The sequence below is a fragment of the Gastrolobium bilobum genome, unplaced genomic scaffold (genome assembly GCF_033153095.1).
Source record: "Gastrolobium bilobum isolate Gb01-03AN ecotype WA unplaced genomic scaffold, APGP_CSIRO_Gbil_v1 utg13926, whole genome shotgun sequence".
Lineage (NCBI taxonomy): Eukaryota > Viridiplantae > Streptophyta > Magnoliopsida > Fabales > Fabaceae > Gastrolobium > Gastrolobium bilobum.
In genome coordinates this window covers 71,284-77,853 of record NW_026895376.1, presented here as the reverse complement: position 1 = coordinate 77,853, position 6,570 = coordinate 71,284, and the positions used below count along the sequence as shown (strand labels likewise).

Genomic DNA, 6,570 nt, shown 5'->3' with positions numbered 1-6,570 from the left:
ACCTGAGATAATGCAGACAGTGAAGAAAGGAGGACCAGCACGAGCACTAGGGCAAAGAGCGGAGAGCACAACGCAATTTGCAGAGACAGGAAGAGCAGCAGATAGCGTAACGAAAGCCCTCAGGGGGGAACGAGCCCCATTTTTAAAGGAGGAGATAAACCAAGATGATGTACACGTGTACAGCTTCTTGGTCTTTCAATCGTAGGATATCATAACCGTCAGATGATCAGCGATTGCAGTGAAGGGTTTGATGGTAATTTCAAAAGGATAAGACACTTTTCACGTCGCATTAATGCGCCGCGAAGCGTGATGACACGTCGCATTAATGTGGCATGCCTCGTAACGTTTGAGTCCTGCAGTTACTCGCAATGATGGAAAAAGCCATCATTGTGACTCCTCGAAATTCGAAGAGACACCCCCCGTGTCAGAAAGACAAAAGACCCAAAACACCCTTGCAGAATGTAAGAGGATGGGTACCAAACCATTGCCTTGGCAAACCAGTCAGTGTGACGCCCAGATCCTTTGCCTGGGCGATACCAGTCAGGATGACGCCCAAACCGGTCAGTGTGATGCCCAGATCCTTTGCCTGGGCGATACCAGTCTGGATGACGCCCAAACCAGGTACCTCGGCGACACAGCCAAGGGACGCCCAAAGACCGTAACTTGGCACCAACCTACGCTTGCTGCCAGGCTGGGGGGCTCCTGTTCCGGATGGCCCAACCCCTAAGCAGCCCAGTGGCTCAGGCCCAGTCCAAGGCTCCAGCCTACGTCAGCCCTTAGGGCTGACGTGGACCCTCCCATCCCCCAACACTGCAACGCGTCCTAAGGGAAGCACCGAAATGTCCCGTTTCGAGACCCCAACCCCCAAAGGCAGTCGCCCCAGATGCCGTTAAAGGGAACTGGCCACGTTTGACATACCTGACACCACCAGGCGCATCACTGCTATCATAGCAGCGACTGTCACGCCCCACGACATATGCTATCAGGAGCGGACCCCAAGAAGGGTTGACCCCCTCCTCACCAACCCGTTAGAGGCTCATACAACCTCCCCTATAAATAGCCCCCTTGGGCACACCAAGGGACATCTTATGTATTGTAATTCTGCCCATTTACTTTGAGTCATACTATTGCTTACTTATCCATTTTTGATTGCTTGTTATACTGGGAAAAGTACATCTTAGCTTGGTCTGTACCTGTGATAAGGGTATTATCCATACAGTGACTCATCCCTGAAGGGAACATAGAGGGCTTATAGATCCCTACGGTACAAATCCAATACCTAGGTTAAGTTAAATAATTTGCCATGGAATACACTCTAGTTGATAGTTTCTCAAACTCATGAGCAATAACAGAGATTTGAAGGAGAATTATGGCAAAGGGAAAGTTCAAGAGAAAAGTGAGAAGGCAATAAAAGAAAGCTCAAACGTTGCGAGAGGCATCATCTTATGGTCATGATGGTTAACAGAGTTAACAAGCTATTGAGGAGAAACTGGGAGAGAACCACTCTTATAAGGAAGGCAACATGGTGGCGAACAAATTAGTGTTTTTGGGTCATTCTTTTTTGGATTGGGATTTGCATAATATGCATGAGGTCCCCTCTAAGACTTTGTAGTGTCCTGTTGTATAAGGATTCGATGGGCACTACTAGCCCAAGACTTTGTAGCCCAAGACTTTGTTCTTCAAAGTAGTTTATTTTCCATTACTTGCAACAACAAAAAGAGAGAGACATGTGTTTGGTAAAAAGGAGAAAAAGCAAAGTGAGAAGCCTTTTGTATCTCCCGTTTTCCAACCATTTTGCTAAGCAAAAGCTTAACGTTTGGTACAGGAGAAATTTTTATTTGTCCGGGAATCTCGATTTTCAAATATATGATTTTTACATTCAGTTTACGATAATATCTGAAAATTTAAAATTTTAAAAATTTCAGTTCCCCGAAAATCAGAAAAAAAAATCCGTGTACCAAACAGCCCCTAATGCTCAATTTTAGAAGTTTCTCGAAGTGCTTAAAGAATTCCATGTTCAATGTGCACATTCACACATTTTATTTTAATAAATTAGTTTAAATTTGTATTTGATGTATTTTGTTTGATATTATTATATTTTAATAAATTTGATGAATATCAAATTATAATAAAAAAAGACTGATTTGAATTGATATGTTTTGTATTTTTTGACAAAGAAATTGAATGATATTATAAAATAACCAGTTGAATTGGGAAACAGTGACCAAATTGCCACTTTCTAACAAAAAAAAAATTATTCAAATACCATGCGAACAGTATTTTTTACCAGACTGCCACATAAGCATAATTCACTACGACTGGTAGCATATTATGTTCGTCAATGATTTTATGACATGTGACACATTTTCGCAAAAAAAAAACTAATATGTCATAATTCGCTAGCACCGGTAGCGAATTTGATCTGCAATATAGCCACGTGTCATGAAGTCATTGACCACGAAATTCGCTACCCGTGATAGCATGGCATTTGAATAAAAAATTTAGTAAAACGACATTTTGATCTCAAATCCTTGAATTGGATCGATTATCTTTTTCCTCTACAAAATTACTTGAATCAATTCAGGAAGCTTCGCAATCTAGTTTTTTGATCTTCTATAAATTGGAAAACTGCTCAGTATTTCGAAATGAATTTGGTTTGCAAAGGAAGAATCAATTGTAATTTTCAATTCATTGGTTCCACACAAGAAATTAGCTAAACATTTTGGGAAAAGATATTGTAACAAACAAGTTGTATTACTACCAACTAACTACCAATCAATCTTATATTGATCCAACGATTATATTTATTTTCATCTTTATATGGTCATAATTTCTCAAATTTAATACTTTATATTTATTTTCACCTTTGTATGATTATGATTTTTCATATTTAATGATTTCACTTTTAACCCAAAGTTCAGGTTCATTTCGAAATTTTCATGATTTACATTTTGCACTACATTCCACAACTATGTTTTCTTTTAAACCAATTCAATTCCAATTCGCCAACCTTCGTGATCTGGTACTTAGTTTTTCCATTGGCAAACTGTATGTTATTCAGAAACGAATTTGGTTTCTACCAGTTGCGAGCCCGAAATCAGAAGTTAGATACATGTGAGAAGTTTGAACTTGGTTCATTACTTATTCAATTTTAAAATAGAACTCAAAGAAGGCACTTGGAATCTTTATTTTGAAAGATTGATGGTTTGATTTCTGAACTACACAGGTCTGGTTGCAGGAATCATGCACACTAAGTTATTAGCCCGAAGCCACAAAAAGATGTGCACTTGATGCCTACTTTTGATTTCATGTCATTACTACGTATTTTTTCACAGGAAAAACATACATGCCCTGATTGTGCTTGCTGCACAATTTATCGCCTTCACTCTTAAATATAAATTTCTCTATTAAAATTGTTGAGTTATTAATAACTTAGGAATTCAAAATATTAGTTTTATTAACAAAACAGATTCGATCTTCTATTAGTTATAGAAGACTTCCTAGAATAAAGCTTTGTATTAATTTTAAACTAGAAAGAAAGGAGTAACAATGTTGGTGGCGTTTCCAAGACCAAATGGTATTATAAAGAAACCATCAATCAGGATGACCACAACATAAATATAGCGTCCTAGCCATTATACCTAGAGGAACAACATATCCCCGAGAATTGGTAATGGACGCAATTGATGATAAAAATAACACTAAAAAAACACAACCACCATAAACCAGGAAGGTGTAGAACAATTTCAGCTACTATACAATGCAATTGCAAATCTAAATTGGGTACCCATATAGTGCTCAGTGGAAGGAGAAGTCGTTATAAAACAGGCTCACGGCGCAACCTTATAGATCACGTCCACTGCCCAAAAACACTAAGTGTTTTCATCTCATCATTGCACACATTACGAGAGAAACTCTAGCCTAAGTTTAAAAAACTAACCCAATTAAGGTTATACATTACAAAACAAAACAATAAGCAAAAGGTTTGAAATCAAGAATTGAAATGAAATATTAAATAATGGCTTCAGTGTGTGTAACAATCAGATCATTGATAGAAATCTCACTGAAATCCGCTAAGATAATTAAAATATCATCATAAGCCAAAAACTTTATCAAACCGATTTAGCCAAAAACCTCAACGAAATTAAAGAAAAAAATTGGAAGAATTTTTATCTTTTGGAACAAAAAAAATGGTAAAAAAAAGAAGAGAAGAGAAATTTTTCACAAAAAAAAAAAAAATGCCCTCCAATTTCCCAAAAAATGAAGAATTTAGGTGCGCTCAGACAGCCAAGGGTTTGATAATCAACTTCTGAGCTTGATACCCAGATCAGAAACTCTAGTCCACGAAATTGTCTCATCACAGCACAGCTATAAAAATCAAAACTTTACTTTCAAAACAATACAAAAAGAAAAATTCATAGCATAGATCACAGAAATACAGATACCACATTCCATAAAGATGCAGACTTGACGCAAATTCGGGCCCCGAAAAGGCAAATCCAAATGAACCCCGAAACCCAATTTGATTCCCCACAAGAGCAATGAAGAAAAAAAAGAAGAAGATGATAAGAAAAGTGGGAGTAAGTTCGATTATATAGACAGGGAAAGGTGAGGCACGAATTAGGGTTTATGAGGTGCCCTAATTTAGACTGGGCTGGACCTTAAGCTTCAAATCCAAAGCCCAGAGATCCCTAATCTTTTCTTTTCTTAAAACTTAAATTATTTTTGTTGAATTGATTATTTTATTCTATAAAATTTATTAATTATACGCAATGTTGTCTCTCAATCCATATCATTGAAATAATGATGTATTAGATGATAAAAAAACATAAAATATAATAAGTAAGTAAGGAGATAGATTGAACAAAACCAAAAAAAAAAAAAAAAAAAAAACTTGAATAAGCATAGAATAAAAATGTGAGAATTAAATTGATCCAAAAATAAAAATAAAAATATGAGAACTAAAATTTATTTAACCCTAACTTAATTAAAATTAAATTAACAAGATATATTATGTGGTTTTGTATTCTTGTGCCTTTGTAATCTATTTATATAAGAGTAAAGTGTTTCTTTTGTCACAAAAGATCAAATAATCTTCAGCAATCCCAAAACTAAGTCGTTTTGAAAATTAAGAGAATTAATTAAAGATATTTTAGGCATATATTTTGTTATATAATAAATTTTACCAAAACACCCTTCGTTTATTCCCTCAATTCTTGAAACTACGTAATTTTGAAATTGCTGAAGATAATTTTATTTATTGTGATAGGAGAAATGATAGACTCTTTATATAATTGTCCAAGGCACAATTTCAATTAAATTCCATGTTTCAATTTCATAAAAAAAAATGTTCCGAGAAATTGTTAAAAACCTAATAATGAGACACTAAATAAGGAAATAAAAGAACTCTTATTTTAATAATAGGAAAACATATTATCAACATACAAAGGGATGACAATTATTTGGCTAGACATTGTGTTTTTCACAACAAATTCTCTCTCAATTCTCCTTGTTATTATCAGAAGAACATGATTTCCCATCAAACCTATGATTCACTACCCTATTGTTCTCACATCATTTGGAAAACAACCAGACCATAGGGTATCTCATATATTTAGATACCACTGCCTTAACATAAATAACGAGACCCAAAAATAAATTGTGTTGAACAATAAACATAAAAACTTCACTAGAATGGGTCATTATCAATAAGATTCTTAGCTATTTAGAAGTGCACAATGCTTCGTGATCTCTCCTTGTGTCCCAATCTTGACATAAATTCGTCTCATTCCATGGATTTGGTAAATTCAAGAAAGAAAGTGTTGGAAAGAATATCTTTAGAATATCGTTATTATTTGTAAAGATCTATTTTCTTATTTCATTAGGATTTAGGTTAGGTCTAAGCTAAGCTCATTAGTGTTTCTTTAGATATTGTACTCTCATGAATCAATTCAATATACAGATTTATTTTAATGTTTCTTTCGTCTTTTGTTATTCTACATGGTATCTAGAATCTAACAAGAAGAATCCTTGTTCGCCTTTCATTATTTTTTGTTTCCATAATTTTAATATGATAGTAGAGAGATATCACCCACCATGAGAGATTGACTTTCTCGTATATTCCCAAGGCAGTTAAAATTGAGTTTTTACCTAAAAACGGAAAGTGAATGAAAAATCGTAAAACGTAAAATCGTAATACAAAACGTAGATTTTACCTTTATATATACAAAAAAAATTTAAGAAAAGTAGGCTACCTGCCACCATGCATACATTTACCAATCAATCCAATATCAATCAACATATCCATCACCATCATCAAGTACTAATCAAACAAAGGCAAACAACTTCAATATGTAGAACCAATGCAGAATATAAAAACTTTATGATTTTGATGATAACAGACAAAGCATGGAAGGAAGACTTCAAGTTGCAACAATCAAAAAGAAATAAACAACTAACATTCATTAAGTCCTTCAAGATTCAAGCTTCAAAGGAAGAATCTAAGTCCAAGAAATCTCAAGTAATATACTTTAGGACATAGAATTAATTGTCAGGATAATTGACTTCTTG

The 6,570-nt window shown here is 34.8% G+C and overlaps 4 non-coding genes across 4 annotated transcripts; all 4 read right to left on the bottom strand.

The window, feature by feature from the left end:
* Positions 1 to 3,547: 3,547 nt before the first annotated feature.
* On the bottom strand, positions 3,548 to 3,672 carry LOC133307994 (small nucleolar RNA snoR80). Its single transcript, XR_009751113.1, has one exon. It is a non-coding gene; the product is annotated as a small nucleolar RNA snoR80 (small nucleolar RNA).
* Positions 3,673 to 3,793: 121 nt separating this feature from the next.
* Positions 3,794 to 3,900, bottom strand: LOC133308019 (small nucleolar RNA Z152/R70/R12). The gene has a single exon (XR_009751117.1). It is a non-coding gene; the product is annotated as a small nucleolar RNA Z152/R70/R12 (small nucleolar RNA).
* Positions 3,901 to 4,019: 119 nt separating this feature from the next.
* On the bottom strand, positions 4,020 to 4,103 carry LOC133308006 (small nucleolar RNA R11/Z151). Its single transcript, XR_009751115.1, has one exon. It is a non-coding gene; the product is annotated as a small nucleolar RNA R11/Z151 (small nucleolar RNA).
* A 168-nt stretch (positions 4,104 to 4,271) lies between these two features.
* On the bottom strand, positions 4,272 to 4,370 carry LOC133307988 (small nucleolar RNA Z157/R69/R10). Its single transcript, XR_009751112.1, has one exon. It is a non-coding gene; the product is annotated as a small nucleolar RNA Z157/R69/R10 (small nucleolar RNA).
* Between the last annotated feature and the right edge of the window lie 2,200 nt (positions 4,371 to 6,570).